Source organism: Lonchura striata, chromosome 7 (assembly GCF_050655825.1).
Source record: "Lonchura striata isolate lonStrDom1 chromosome 7, ASM5065582v1, whole genome shotgun sequence".
Lineage (NCBI taxonomy): Eukaryota > Metazoa > Chordata > Aves > Passeriformes > Estrildidae > Lonchura > Lonchura striata.
The window spans coordinates 3,695,989-3,712,806 of record NC_140709.1 but is presented as its reverse complement, the minus strand read 5'-3'; the positions used below and the strand labels follow the sequence as shown (position 1 = coordinate 3,712,806).

Sequence of the window (16,818 nt, the reverse complement as noted above, 5' to 3'; positions counted from 1 at the left end):
GTCAGGGAACGAATCTCCCCCCACCCGCTGATGAGGTATTTGGGAAGAAACCTTTTGAATCAACATTCCCAAAGTTTTTGAGTTCCTCTGCGGAAAACCTATGTAGGGATAGGATACGAGCCAAAAGCAAAGGAAAAGATTGTCTGGCTTTAATTTATCTATCCCTGGGCATTTCTAACCATCAGATCACTGTAATATTTGATCTTGTGTGAGTCCCTGAACGTTAAAAGTGAATCTCCTCATATGTTTTTGTTAATTTTGTCATTTATAAAGCCACTTCTGATGGCCTAGAGCTGCTCAGCTGCCGTCTGTCTGTGTGCCTGCAGCAGGGGAACAGCATCCACAGGTCCCAAAATTTCTTTTCTTGTTGGGCAGAGAGAAGTGAGGGACAAGCATCCTCCATCCACTGTCCCACACTGTGGGATGGAGATGCTTTTCCTTCTCTTCTGGGATCAATGCTGAAGTTCGGCCACATTTCTTGGCTCAGTTGGCAGTGATTAAAATTCACGTCTCACTTTTGTTTATAGTTGGTTGTTTACTTTGTTGAATTTTTAAAAACTTGTTAGAATGCAATTGAACACAGATTCAACAGTATTTAAGCTTGAAAAATAAAGATGCATTAGAAAGATGCCTATTATGCTTCAGAATTATTAATTGACATTTTTATGATGAATAATTAATCATTTGAATAATTTTCGTATCTCTGATCTGAACACATATTTGCATATCTAATGTCTGATTTTAAATGTGGTTTCTTTAGTTGCATTCTCCCAGGACAAAGACATGAAGTAAGTAACATCCTAATGCAAAACTTTTTTTCTTTGCACTTGTAAAAGTATGTTTGTTGAAATGCAAGTTCCTCTCTAGTTGTGAAGCTGTTAATAATCTATGCATGACATATATGCATTAATAAGGTGGTGAATCCTCTGGATATGAGCACATTTAGGCCTCATTTTCTTATATGCAATGGTGAGGTCTCCCTGCAATACCCAAACCCATGTGAGGTTAAGCTAGGAAACCATAAAGAAATATCTCAGATACACAGTGTTCCTGCCTTGTTTACACGACACTTAGTGACAAGATCAAAGGTTGTTTCAATTTGAGGTGTTTAAAACATCAAGAACTTTTAATATAAATATTAACTGTGTCCTCCCAGTGAGCCAGCATCATTATTTTCCTGACAAAATTTAATATGCCTAAATCGTAGCCCTCAAGACCCCACCTCGCTGTAGCTGGTGGTGATAAAGGAACAGCAGAAGTGCAGATCAGTTATAAGTTGGTCAGCAAAGGGGTGCAAGGGATGGGGCTTGTTGTGCAACCCTGCTCAGCGCTGGGCTGGTGTGAGCACAGCTCAGCCACAGAGGGAACAGAAAGGAGGAAGGGGCAGCTGGACAAAACCAGAACCCAAAAGGTAGAAAAATGAAATAAAGGAATGAGAGAAGTAGCCTTTGCTCCACTGCCTCTGGCCATGGGTTGTTACAGCAATACTGCCTACCTGGCACCCCAGGAGATGCCTTCACTTCTGTGAGAATTTGATTGATAAAGAAATTAAAGATTTGGAGGATTTTATTTAGGGGCACCTTTCATTGTACGGAGAGCCTAAATATTCTGTGTATAGCCTGTTGGCTCCATGATGTCGTACTGAGGAGCTAAGGTAATGGTTGCTCTAGAAATATCTAAAATTAATACACTATTTATATTTATCAGATTAGAGAAATTACATCAAAATGGAGGCATAAATTGATCATAGTGAGTCCTATGCTCCCTGTATTAATGGCACTAAGGAAATTATTCAAATTTCCTTAGTGCCATTAATACTGGGAGCATAGGACATACACAAACAAACTGAAAATAAAAGCTTTCAACATTTTTTTTTTCACAGCAGGTAATAAAAAATATGCCCCCCCCCCCAAAAAAAAAATATATATATAATTTTTTTGGTGGGAGTATATTATATAGACTATGGTAATGTAGTGGGCAATATCTGACAGACAGATACTGCATAAAGAAACTGTGAAACTCAGTTCTCAGAACAGGCTGAAGTTATACTGAATAGGATATTTAGCAGTTGCATATGCTCAGTGATAACAGATTCTCTTTTTCTTGATTTTTTTCCTTTTTTTTTTCATTCTAGGAGGGGTTTGTAAGAGTGAGAGTGGTAACCTTGAGCAATCCTTGTCACATGGAGGGCCAGGCTCTGAGCTTGTTGACCAAAACTGCCACTGCTTTGGCCATCAGGGTGGTGGCAATGCCAGCAATGGTTTGCAAAAGGATGAGGTGGGAATTGGGGTTAAACCTCTGCTTTTTTGGTCCTAGAAGCAGGAGAGCAAGCAAACATCCCTGAGATGCTCCCACAATTCTTTGTAAAGGGAAACATCTCTTCTGGGGTTGGGGTCACACCAGTGGCAGTCTGGGGTGAAGACATCCTGTGCTGAGGATTTCAGAATGGTTTGGGTAGGAAGGAACCTTAAAGCTCATCCCATTCCACCCCTGCCATGGGCAGGGACACCTTCCACTATCCCAGGGTGCTCCAAACCCTGTCTAACCTTGGGTGCTTCCAGGGATGGGACATCAAGAACATCATCCAGTGCCCCTCAGACATTGTCACACCTTCATGAGACCCATGGACAACTTTGTGGAAGATTTATTAACATGGAGATATTTTGGTTTGGCTTTAGGCTGAATGATGAATATAAATTCCACAGTTACACTGCAGCCCCTGTGCTACCTGGCTGGGACTAGATCAAATTTCCTTTTCCCTGGATTTCTTAGTGTCACCCTGCTTTTCCCACTGACTCCTGATTAAGTTAATGGAGGTGAAATTAGCAGCAAAGAATCTGGATGCAAAGCTGACATTTTGATGTCCATCTGAAAGTTTCAGACTCGATCGATTGCCCCAATTATTTCTTATCACCGCCCCAGGGAAAACATATTTTTCTCTACACGACTTCAGGAGATTAGCTGGATATTTTAAAATCTACAGAAACACAAGGGTTACGAAGATATTTAGAAAATCCCAAATGATTTGAAACAATTAGCTGCTGCAGCATAGTTTCCAAAGCAATTAGCCACTGCAGCATAGTTTCCTTGTGTACAGAATTGCCCAATATCTGGGAAACTGCTGCCGTTCTGTGGGTGGCTGCAGACTGGATCAGATTCCAGGAGAAGCAGAGGCACAACCCAGTGACTGCTGCACACCTAAACTGCAGATTTCCCCAGGAGCTGGCAGATTTCCCCTTCGTCAGGGGTGGCATTGGACTTGCCAGGTCTTCTGTTTGCTTCCCTCTGACTATCAGCATCATCTCCAGCCTGTCTGTGGATAGAGGCTTGGCCAACTGGCTCCTTTCCAAGCCCAAATCTTAGACTCTGGGTTATTAGAGCTGTCAAAAACCAGAGAGAGATTTTTTTTCTTTTCCCTTGCAATGAAAGTGTTCTCCATGTTGTCACTCCCTCCCCAGTTTATGTTTTAAAAATGCTTCCTGGGAAATTTCATGACTCTTCTCGGGGTCATTTGAGGGGTTTCAGGTCAGAATTGAATTAGAGGTACCAGCAGTTGGACAAGTTGTTTCCCCCCATGGATGGTTTTAGGTGCACGTACACTCCTACCAATGCTCCTTACTATATCTCTTCAAACTTGCTCCAGGCAGCATCTAAACTATTTTAAACCTCCCCATCCTTTTTTAACACACATCAGCTATCCTGCTTCAAATCTCTGACAAGGATGTGAAAACCGCAGTGTCAGAACAACTGCTGCTCTCTTCTTGGATTCTGACAAGCAACCTTCAACCTGAAACCCTCTAAAAATGGCTATTTTTATCTTTTTTATGTTTTCTTTTTTTTTTTTTTTTTTTAATTCAGAAGCGACTATATTGACTGTATTCTTTCCCCTTGTTCTGACAGGCTGGAAATGGGTCCAAAAAAGGGCAGAATATGGGAATACTGTTTGACGCTCACAAAGAGGGTCCACATGTCTGTGGGCCCACCTGCCAATGGTTTTAATGACAAAGAGGTTTTAAATAGATGTGACTTCCCAAATTCTGGGCTGGGGAGGAGCAACACAGTCTCTGGAATAATTGGTTGTTGTGAGCATTGATCTCCTTGGCTTCAGGAGGTAGGAATTGCAGCTCCATGTCCCTATCTCCTGTCCCAAAATTTGACTGAGCCACACCCCAAAAGTAAAGACATTGGTGTGGACCCAACTCGTTGCACATATTAAGAGTGTGATATTAATTTGTTCCACAGGTTGCTCTGATGGCTGTGGGGGCTGGTGCTGAGGCTCAGGGCAGCAAGGTCCATCCTGGATGGTTTTGTTGCTCATCTACACCAACGACTCTGCTGGGCTGGCTCCAAGTGTATAAACCTCTTTCCTTACAGAGCAGGGAAAGGGCAGGAGTGCTGGAGCCCAGGGAAAAGAGAACAAATCCAGCCACAGCACAGCCTTGGATATTTGCTTTTGGGGCAGGTGAATGCCTGAGAGAGCTCCTGTGCCACCATCACCTCCCAGCTGTGCCTGGCAAGGATGGTTTTGCCTATGCCAAAGCCTGCCTGCTGGTGGCACTCATTTTTGGGAGGTCCGTGCCTGGAATTTGGAGACAGGAATTTGTAGAATGGCAATTCAGAGGTAGGAGGCGAGGGGTAAAAAGTCACATCTGATATTTAGTGTTGGAAAGTGGATCTGGTTGGAGGTGTGAGCAGCAGGGAAAGCGACGCTGATCCACACACAAGGAAGGCAAGCTCTGCCTTGCAGAGAGAAATACAGAGCAGAGACTGAAAATACTGCAAATATTTGTTCTCATTGTCAGATGTTTCTATAAAATCTGTTGTTACTGAATCACTGCTGAAGTTACGGAGCATTCAAATAAGCAGAGGGTGAAAAAAGCTAAGTCTAATTATATGTTTCATGCCATTTACAGAGGTTTCCAAGGGATTTTCTTTTAATAAAAGTGCAGTGCATCAAAAGGAATAAATCCTACAATTTTGTTATTTACAAATCAGCCGTGTCTGCTGCGAGCTGACAGACTTATCCTCCATCTTACACCCCTCTCTTCATCCCAAAATGCACCCAGTACACTGACATTTATACCAATACTCTTCTTTACACTATTTTATGCCCCTTATGTTGGTAAGCAAACAGATCAGAAGAAAATTATCACAATGGCATAAAAAAATTCTGAAAGAAAAATACAGAGAAAAAAACCCCGTAATGTTGGAAAATGAGCAACATAGATGTTTTCCAGATGAAGAGAACAAGTGTGTTTTACATCCCTGCCCACCAATTCCTGAAGATTTGAAATCAGAAGCCTGGCTGGAGATATGATGTAATTAATTAGTTAAAATGATTTACTAACATAAAGCATAACACTCTTTCAATGATTAATTTTTATCCCCTTCACTTTTTCCTTTTTTTTCCCCCTCCACAACCACTCTGCCCCTTTCTGACTCCAGATTATTTAGCAGTTGACTTCGGTGTTCGGAGTGTTGCATATCAATCCCCAGGACCAAAATATGCCACTCATGTTTTTCCTGCTATGTAATCTATGGATGCAGCACCTAACCCTGCAGCCCTCCTCCGTGCTTCAGAGAGAAGGGACATGTGCTGAATCAAGTTGTTGGGGCTGCACTTGGAGCTGAAGAAAACATGAGGAAACCAAAAGACCACCTTTGTTCTCGTCCAGCTTGGCCGCTGCCACGACACGGCAACGTGAAAAATGCTTTGGTAATTAAAACTCTGCGTGCAAAAGATAGCAGGGAAAGGAAGAAGTGAAAATAAGATGGTTTCTCACAAGTGTGAATGTACTGGGCATGTTTTGCACAGATGCTTTATAGAGGCCTTGGGCCTGCCTTGCCACAGCCCTGCCATTCCAGGATGAGCCTCTTTCCTCAGCAGCCGCTGTCCGTCGAGCCAAATTGTATGATTGTTTTGTGATATGGATATATGTGGGCTGGGGACTAAATTAAGGACATTAAACTCAATTTCCTTAAGATAGGAGCCAGATTTTAATATTGCAGCTGTCCAGAGGTGAAAGGGTAATGAGGACATGAGGAATTCCTGGACAGGAAAGGGACACTTGGCCCAACAAGTCTGTCCCCCTTCAAGTTTATTACAACACACCTCCCCACGTTGTCGATATATCCTCCAGCCCTGTCTGCCTGTGTAAACATGTCTGGCTATCTCTTCTGTTCATTAATACTTCAGTTCACTCCGTGCTTTTATTTGACATAATGCCTACTACGCTCTGAATTGGATCCTCTGCAAGAATTCACTGTTTATTCTTAGACCTTTCATTTTTAATTGGCATAATCTGTTTTTTTTTTTTCCTTTTTAAACTCACCAGATACAGCCACTACCTCAGTCCTCGACCTAATTATGAAAATATTAATGTTTAGGTCTTTTTAAAAAATGATTAGGCTCAGCCTTTGCTTATATAAAGTATCTTCAACAGCCGGAAACAATAATTACTGTGTATCTTATTCCTATTTCAGTCACTAAAAATTCTTCTCTGGAAAAGGTGATCAGAATTGGAATTACTGGAGATAAATCTATCATGTTCCTTGTGTGTGACAAGAGCCCTTTTGATTTGCAGGCAATCCTTTGCTGAAGTGTCCATATCACACTTTATTTATACTGAATTGGCATTGATTCAAAATTGATGTTTGACAGATTCAACACAATTTTTAAGGTGGAGCAGGACTTTTGGGAGTCAAGTATTAACTTATAATGATCTTGTAAAGTCAAAAAATAGCCTTGAAAGCTGGTGGGAGGGAAAAAAAAATCTCCCAAGAAATTGGTACCATTACAAAGATTTCTAACTGCTAGCTGGTCTCCACTTGCTAAAAACCATCTCCCTTTAAATTTTCTGCTTGCAAAGTTGAGAGTGTATTAGCATACAGATGCTTCCTCAGACATGTGAAAAAACCTGGGTCTTTCCTTTCCTCTGAGGCAACTCAAAGGAGAATGTCATTAAAGCTCTCAACACAAACCGTGGGGAAAGAAACACAAGTCACAGATAAACCTGAGTGATTTTCAAATTTCAAAGATTGATAGGCTGGTGAAATAAAAACACTTTGGGTAAAGCATGAAGTGGAAAGCAGGCAAAGTAGATCACTGTGATGCAAGATCAAGAAAAGACACTTAAATTTGTTGTTTAAGTGCATTAAAATCACAGAAAACCGATATATTAACAATTATTTCTGATATCTAGCCATGCCCTGTCGCTTAGGGAAGAAACTTGCTTTTATGATGAATAGAAAGTTTTATTTATTTATTTATTTATTTATTTATTTGTAGATTTTTCCCTGAGAAAAGAGGCACTGCTAGCAGAGGTTGTTTAGGGGAAGAAATTCTGCACCCTGTTGAGAAACACTGAGGTTTTATTCAGGAACTATGATGGCAGTGCTGGGTGGACAGGGAACTTTGAGAAACTTGGAAACGGAAGAAAAATTAGAAATCTCTTGGTTTCAGGCAGGTGAAGAAACAGTTATGACAGAAATGAAAACATGGACGTGCAACTGGTTTAAAAAATTAATCAGGAAACACTATCTGAGAGACACATAAAGCTTCAGGTTTATATCCAGCATCCACAGTGTTAAAAAAAACCCAGTAAAAATCTAAGAGTTCCAGCCTTACCAGGGAGCTGGTGATCCAAAAAGGAATTGAAAATTCCACCTTAGGCTTGGACAAAGGCAATGAGGGATGTAAAAAAACATTTCTCATGGCATCTCTTGGGCACTCATACCTTAAAATCCCTTGGGTTTTTATCCCTTGTTTGAAGATATTGGTCTGAAAAAGTGGAAGTCAGTGTAGTGACTACCACAAAATCAGACTGATTTTTGTGAGGGTCCTTCCATAAAGATAATAAAGGAATAATTGGTGAAATGTGTGTAATAATAAGCTGAAATTTTAATCTTGGTACAGTTCTGATAAATCCTTATGAGGCTAAACATTTTAGTCCTGGTGTTGAAAAAAATATCCATTAAATTGAGTGAAGTAGATGTGTCAGTAATGGCAACAGAGTTTCCATCTCGTGTTGGGCAAGTTGTTTGAGGAAACAAGAAATGTAAAAGTTGATAAAAGTAGTGAAGCCATAGGAGCAGAACCCATTCTTAGCTGCTGCTGGTTTAATTTAAATACCTGCTGAAATTCTGTGCAGTTACCAGAGTGAAAACTCTTTAGGTAACCTCACATGCTGGAGTGGGTCCATTCAGCCCTGTTCAGCAATTCTTTCACTTTTTGCATTGAAATTTAGTGGAAGACATGTCCTTCTGTCAGGTGAAAGACCTATCCACTGGACTGGAGCCCTGTTCTTGGGGTTTATGAGCCTGTGCCAGCTTATTTCATGGACTTGGTCGATTCCTAATATAAAAAATTGGTCTGGGAATGAGGTCCAGGGTCCCCAAAAGCTCTCCAAGTTTCAATGAACACTGAAATTGACTGCAAATTGTGGTTTTTCAAGGAGGAGACATTCTTATAAATAGGATTTCTGAGCCATTATCTCTTTGGTGCTTTTGAAAAAGCACCAGGAAGGCTGTGGAGCTCCTCCAACACTGCCTTGAGTTGTGGCAGCTCAGAAATCAGCTCTGATGCTTTAGACCTGTCCTCCTGTCTGTTGGTTGTGCTGAGCCTTTCCAACCAGATCTGCCACCCTTGGGGCAGAAAGAGACTGCAGTGCTGCAAAATTGTGTAGCACTTGGGTTCAAGGGACACAGGACTGGTTTTGTCATCCTTACAGTAAGCTATAATCATATTCCTGGGATGGAAAATTTTACTCAAACACCCATTAAATTAGAATAGAAAAAACGTTGGCTTTAAAAAAAAAAAAAATTAAAATATTTTTTTATTTCAAAAGATTTTAATCTCCTCTAAACTCCCCATCTCCTCAGGATTAAAAGACTCAAAGCATCCTCTTATCTCATCCTTCCCTTTTGCTGTAATTCCAGTTGCTCCCTGAGCCCTTCCCTTCTCTGGGAGCAGCACCTGGGTTTCCCACCCTCTGCCCCTTCCATGGCACCTCCAGAGCTCCCTGGCAGCCCTGTGCCCACGAGGAGCCTCTTTTCCCATTTGGCCCTGCAGGAGCAGAACCTGTTTATTTTGCTCTCCCAGCTGCGCTCCCGGCGCTGCTGATGCTGCATTTGCTGCTGATCTGGATCTCGCATTTATAGCCCGGGTGAGACAATTGCTGCTGTCACTTTTATGTCCCCGGCACGGTTTGATACGTTACCTTTGATATTCTGATTGAATTCTTTTACATAGATTAGAGACCAGACAAGCTCCTAACCTGACCGAGGCGCTACCCTGTATTGACTGCCAATCTCTAAGTCACTCGGTGAATGCTGTTTGCAGACTCTTATCAGTTCATTAAAGTTTGTTATCATTTATGCAGTGGCTCTGTACCTTGCTGGTAATCTCCAGTGCAGGATCTTATCAAGCACTCTTTTGAAAGTCTAGGCATATTGTATACCATCCAGAGTATTTTTCTTGTCTTTTACCTTTGGCAGGGATAGCTTTGAAAAAATTCCAGCAAATTATTTGAACAAGATTTCCTGCCCATAAATCCAGGTTGGCTGACTCTACTCAAATTAGGATTTTCAGTGTGTTTCCTCACTAAATCCAGCAAAACCGTTCCTATTCTGTTATTCATAGCTACAAATTGTGTTATGTTAATTTGTTTACATTATAAGTTAAAATAATTTTATATGTATATATTCCTCTGCATATGCATGTGTACATAAAAGAGTGTGTATGTAATGGAGATTATATTGAAGTATATTGGGCTTTAAAGCTGACTATGTTAAAATTGTTAATGCAGTATAAAATGCAACGGATAGAGTTAGGGACAGATCTTTGGCTGGAGTAAATGAATTTGACTTTGAATACATTTTGCTAACTTAAATGGTGTTAACTTGATTTATGTGAGCTGAGGAGTTAACCCTTATGCACTGTGCTTACTTTGCTTCTGTACCGAGACATCAAAATGACTGTTGGGGTGCTTCTTAACATTTCTGATTTATTACAGGTCTCTACCCACATTTCTTATGGATTTCTTTGGCTCAAGAAGTATATTTTTATTTGCTGCTGCAAAAATATTTTTAATGCTAAATTGTTAATTCTAAATTCTATGTAGTATGCAATGTTTTGTTTTGGACTAGCAGTTTCTCCTGCTTTATTTTTCCATTATTTGACTATTTTAGGATGTTTACTATCTCTCCCAGATTTCTGTTCCCATCTGCAGATGTTTCTATTACAATGATGAACCTGGCAATTTCTGGTAAATACAGTAAGTGGTTGATTAATATTAGATTCATGCTTAGAATGATTTTAATATCGGAAAGCTAACATTTTGCACAGGAAACAGTCCCTCCCTTTGAATTGAAACCAAATGAAAAATTTAAGACTAAAACGAATAGAATTTGTATGATCTAACTGGACCTGTTTAAAAGGTGCTGCAGCTTGGGTGCCACATCCTCTCTGCTGAAGTTTGCAGATATTTTGTCTGAATTATTGTCTGGCTTATAAATCATGGTGAGGAAAAACCATTGTGGTTATGGTTCCAAACAGAAACATTTTTCAAACCTTAATTTTTTTCCAAGTTAATTTTTTTTTAAATGAAAATTGGGTTTTGCTCTCTGAAAGAAAATCATGTTTTTGACAAAAGAGTTAATTTTTTTCTTGGCTCAATGAGAAAGCAAGTCTGATAGGAAAACTTTTGACCCACCTGGGACCACCCTAAGCTCTCATGGCAAAAACATGAGATGGGGCAGAACTGGATTTTAAATACCAGTGTATTGATTAAATCACAGCATTTAAATGTACAACATATGGAGCTGCAGACCACTCTTCTGGTCATGGGACTGCACGAGGTCAGTCCCACTTATAAACTGCAAAGCTCTTGGTTTGTATGTCAACAACAAAAATATCTAGATGAGAAACTGTATTTGTGAGTCCTGAAAGATGAGGTGATAACTATGAAGTCCAATAGGAAGAATTTTTTAATCAGAATAATCACAAAACATCCCCCACTAAAGCATATTTGCTTTTCCCTGGTTCAGTACTCTCAGATTGCCACTATTGTATATTGTCACATTTTCCCTCACCATTGGATGTATCAATTATTTTGTTTTTTGTATGAGTTTCTCTTTAAATGAATAATAAAAGCATATTTGGGCTTTAATTGTTCTTTTTACCCAAGTCTATTCACTTTGTGAATCTCCCATGCTTTTCTTGATAAGAATGTTTTCCATTGATTTATCCTTTAAATCTATGAGGATCTTTATCATAGTGAAGTTTGAACTCTCTATCATTAACTTTTAAACCTATATTGACATGAAATGTGATTACAGTTAAATTTTATAATTAAAATTAATTTTATAACAGCACACATGCCCAGCTCCAAGCACAGGGCTCAGTTACTAGACTAATAGCATTGCAGCTACAAACAAACTTTGTTAGCTTCCACACAGTTATCATAGCAATCAATACCTGAATAATTAAATCTCTCCATTATCAAATTCTAGTCTTCTTTATCAGCTTTTCTTCCACTAGTAATTTTTTTGTCTTAATTTGGTTTCTCTTTGGAAAGCCTATAGCAACCTTGGAGTTTCACCAGACAATCTTTCTTTTCTTCCTTGTTAAGTTCTGCAACCCAAATTATTCAATGCCAAAATCTGAAGTCCTTAAACAAGATTCCACTGAATGGAAGTTTGATCAAACTGTATTTTGTTTTGTTTTAATAGAGACTACTAATTTTATCTTGTCTTGGCCTTGAGTGAAATCCTATACTCGTAAGTATTTGAAATTGCCATTCATTTTCTTGATTCATTCTCTTATTGATTTTCTTTCCAACTATTTCCATCCAATGTATCTAATAATTATTAGAGATGAGGGAAGAACCAAGTGCCTGCATCCACACCCCTTTGAGCTTTGTGGCTCATGCCTGTCTTTAATTAACATAAATGCAAGCAGAGAAGTTTTCCAGACTAAAACCAATTGTTTTAATGTTAAATCCTTACATTCATCATTTTCTGGGGCATTTTGACACCGTTTTGGTCAGGGGTGACTCCTGGAAGAGCATTACACATCCTGAAGCTTCATGCTCCTCTCAGACCTGATGCTGAATGACTCAAGCAGGAAGGAAGGGGAAGGATTCCTGCTCCCTTTTATACTCCTGTGGAATCACTCCAAACTCTTTCATCTGTTCATTACTCTGTAAATGCAACACTTTCCAAAAGAAATTCACTGTTGAATTAAGGGGGGAAGTGGGACACAAAACAAATGGGGGTGCTAATGAATTGAAGTGATGATCTGAGGAGCTCATAGTGCTTCATAAGCATTAATTAATTAAACCTGACTAGATCCCAGGGAGGTAGGTATTAGGGCCCATACTCCAGGCCTGGCTGCGGTGTGCTATTTCTGTATCTCAAATTCATTCTGTTAATGTGCATTCTGATGAGAGGACTGAAATGGTGTCTGACTAGTAGAGATGACTGTGCATATATTTAAACTGTGAATATTCTGCACGATGAGCCTTCTTATGGAAGCAACTTACTTTTTTTTTTTAATACAGCCTTGTTCCTGAATAAAAAATGAACGATAAATGAATTGTACAGGGAGCACTGAAGGGCTGCTGATGACCTATAGTTATGTACAGTGTGTAACTCATCCTGTTACCCAATTAGGATGATCAGAACTTTTCTTTCTATTGCTGAAAACCTGAGTGTGTTTCAGTGAGTGTATTTTATTTCTTTTATAGAATACTTTATTTAATTGCTGTAAGAACTTAAGCTACAATTTTAACTTCAATATTTAGAGGTGTGAAGAGTACTCAAATGTTTTTTTCAATCCATTATGAAAGTCATTCTTAGCTTTCAGTGCAAGAAACTTGCTTTGTTTTTAGTACTGGTATAGAGCTTTGACTCCTAATGAATGTTTTCCCCTTTTTTTCTCCTTCCTGCTCTAAACAAGATGTTGTTTATTACTTGAAGCATTATATGTAAGCCCCAAGAATATGTTACATGTGACTGGAGCTTTGGCAGACTTTGAGAAACTGAAGTTTCCAGAAATTTTGCTATGTTTAAACACCAGAGCCTTGTTTTAAGGAAAGATTTCTACTTCCAAATGTGTGGTTGCCTGAACCTTTTACATTTTCAAGTCAGATTCCTCTGCCAAATAACACACTGTACCTTAACTATAATAAAAAAGCAGAGACTCTGTGTTTATAAAAACATTACAGGAGCAACTGTGATCATATTTCTTGAATTTATTCTATTCATGTGCTCAAATAGGCATTTTTAGAGTGAGCTCTCCACTGCACCGGTCACTTACAGGAGTAGAAAATGACATGTAGAGGCAGAAGGCTGGCAAAATGCAACAAACCAAACTGGTAAAGGACAGGAATTCAGAGCCAGACCAAAATATGAGGTCAAGGAAGTTGCTTTTATAATAATAGTGGTTATCTGTTTAATGTGTGATCTGGCAGTGGTTCGACACTGACCATAAGCAATTACACATGTTTCTAAACTGGTGGTATATGAGCCCTGAGCAATCCTACACAAGCTAGATGTGCTGTGAGAAATGGACATTTGCTCTATTCTTGTGGTTCTTCTTGCTTAATGTCAATTAAAATTACAGCTGAATAACAGATAGAAATTCTCCCTGTGTAAAACAGTGTCTATATTCCCTCTCTTTTTTGCCATATACTTAAATTCCTATATTGAAACCAGTTTTGTGAGGCAAGCTCCTGTCGGGGCTGATAAATGCCACATAATATTCTTCTCAACAGACATGTGGTTAGACACAACTTCTCTGACTCCCTGGTTGTTATTTGAAACAGCTTTCTTTACAGCCCAGCTCCAATGGCAGCTCCCCTGAATGATGCCCTTGTTCTGGGTTTTGTCATGCAGGAGCCTGGAAGGGAGCAGAGCATCCTCGGTGTGTGCCTGGAGGTGACCTCTCAGGAGTTAACAGCAGGAAGATCTCCGTGATCCCAGACTGCCTGAGCACAGATTAGGCCCTGGGAGCTGCTGTGGCCTGGCCCTGGCTCTGACACCAGTTTTTCATGACTTTGGTGAGCTCGCTGGACGGCACATCTCATTGGCTTTTAATAGACTTGGATCCCACTGTTAAAAGAGCTTCTATGTCCTCTTCCGTAAAATAGCTTTGGAATGTTTTCCTGGGCTTGGGAGGATGTGGCTGGAGTGGGAGCTGTGCAGTAGAGCTAACTGCAGTAGAAACTGTGCTAATGAGCTATGAAGACACCCAAAAATGCCTCTTTTCCCCAAGAGCAAAGAATTGTGTAGGATTTGACTCATTTTATACAAGTCCTGTTACTGCTGGCTTGAACTTCAGCCTTTGCGCTGAAGGTGCTGTTGTCACTAACCCACCCTGAGTACGAGCTAGAAATGATCACTTCAAAAAGGGCATGTGAACTGCTTAAAATCCCAGCTGAGGTGTAAGCCCGTGGCTTCCTGAGGTCTTCTGAAGGCTCTTCACCTGGCTCTGGCCATTGCAGAAGTGATGACCTCGTACATTCTCACAAACTCAGCACGGATACCTGCAAGGCATCCCAGAGGGAAATAGTTGCTGCCTGAAAGGCTGAGTAGAACGAGGATTGAATGACCAGAGCACATCAGTTAATCATCAGTCATTTAAGAGCTGTATCAGGAGCCTTGCCATAGTCCTGAAGTGGTTCCTGTGGCCATGGACTTTCATATCACATCAGTGCACGTGCTTTGACTGTCTCCAAGGCTTTTAAAATGTAACTCCTCATCTTTTTGCTTCCCAAAAGCACACACAAAAAGGGCTGCAGAAATCCATGCTTGTGGCCGAGAACTAAATAAGGAAACACAACTGCTTAGTGAAGAGCCACCCCCTCCTAGAGAAATGTCAGCAGCACAATGGGCACTATTATTCCCCTCCTTTGCAGCCAGACTGGGGGGTTTTGCTGGAGTCTGTAGGAAAGGGCACCAGAATCCTCTCAGAACCTAAACTCTGATCAGCATTCAGTGCTCCCTTTTTGGGGTACCACATCCAGAGGAGCCCCTGTGCTCCCTGGCACACCCACAATTTGCGGGAGGCAGCTGGAGGAGCCACTATCCTGCAGGCAGCTCCAGTGCACGAGCCACGTTGTGGCCCTTTTCCCTCATTACTGTCGTGCAAGACAGTTGTTAATCACCTGTAATAAATAAAGTGCACCTCTGGAGTATAATGAAATGGTCATGTGCGGAAAACGGCTTAGTGCATCAAACATCTCTACTGCTATTCCATGTGTTGAAAAAAATAATGTATTTTGTGATAGGGAAGGGTTTTTTCAACTATTTCCATAACATGTCCCTTATTTTAAGTAAAAACCCTCTCATTGAGATTATCTCCTTCTAGTCATTGTCATATGGACCTCTACTACTTTCTATTCATGAAATCTGTACTTTGCAAACGATAGCAATTATCTCCACAAAAATGTTCTGAGAGGGAAATAACATTGTTTTCACCTTCTTTATTGTGATTTACCATCTGGAAACAAGGCAAATGCCCATGATTTCTGTGCTACTTAACTCTCTGGAGTCTATCAGCAGCAACTCCACCGACTGAACTTGGAACCAGCAGTTTTATGGAAGAACTATTTGGAGGTGTTTTCAAGCAAGGTGAGAAAATAGCCCAGGCTATGTTAGCTGTCCTATTATTTGGAATTTTTTCTGTTGTTTAAATTAAAAAAAAAAAAAGTTAACAAGTTACAATCCAGGTGAGCTTGCAGCTTTTTCTCAGCATGTGTCTCCTCTTGTGTGTGAATGAGGAGGTGAAAATATCTTTATACTTCAAGTTAATTTTAGTGACGTAAACAGTCACAAATTTGCTAATGTTGAGAAGGTTTAATTTGTTCCAAGACACTAGGAGTGTCTTCCTAAAAAATAATGGGACTCACCTTTTATACTGGATTATCTAGGAAAATATTGAATATGTTCTAACTAGAGTCATGTCAGAACTTAGCTGGAGAACATATTGATCTTTATACAAGACTGAAAAATATTTGCAAATTTACTGTTGGGTAGAGTGTATTTGCATTGTTAAGCTGGAAATTCTTCTTCAGAGTATGATTTTTTTGGTAAAAATTTTGGTCAGAAGGAGTTAAAATATTTCCCATTGATATTATGGAAACAAAACAGCTTAACAAGACAAATGTTTCAATTCAATTTTGTAATTTTGGGTTTGTATTTATTTTAAATTATATATTAGATTAACCTTCTATATTATTTCAACATCACTCAAATGAGTGCTTTTGATGTTTCCCACTCATCATTTTTTGGAATATCTTTCCCATGAGATATTTTGACTTCTTGTTCCTATTCATTATCAAAAATGCTCTCTCACCAGTCTTTGTACCTTTGTATGATTCAGATTCGGGTGAAGAGGCAGCTCTGTAGGAAGACTTGTTGTATCTGTGCTGTATCTTCCTTACAAACTCAGAGTGGTATCTATGTAAAAATGAGATTATTGTTTGTGTCTTAAACCTTTTGGTCTTTGGGGAGTGTGCTGTAGGTGATGGCTCAGGAAGATCTACCTTAAACCCTTATCTTGGTGTGCTGTTAAACAAGTGACTGGTTTTCTGCTGGTTCGTAATTCTGACTCAGCTCCTCTTCTACAGAGAATTTGAGTGTGGAAAGGATGATGGGGGCAGCAGGTTTTGATGCTCATCCAGCTGCCTCCAACCATTCCCTCAGTCTCATGTGAGACACGGGACAAAGTGCATCATCTTCAAAGAAACATTAAATTCCTTAAAAACAGCGGTAAGGAGTGAGTTAATTTCTTATGAAGGAGCAAATAACTTTTTA

At 39.9% G+C, this 16,818-nt stretch overlaps 1 long non-coding RNA gene across 2 annotated transcripts in view; it reads left to right on the top strand.

The window, feature by feature from the left end:
* The first annotated feature begins 1,815 nt into the window (after positions 1-1,815).
* The window catches only part of LOC146766866 (uncharacterized), a 35,521-nt gene continuing 20,518 nt past the window's right edge, over positions 1,816-16,818 (top strand). For both annotated transcript variants that reach the window (XR_014956489.1, XR_014956488.1), the window contains exon 1: positions 1,816-16,773. This is a non-coding gene — a long non-coding RNA (uncharacterized LOC146766866). The remainder of the gene's footprint in view (positions 16,774-16,818) is intronic.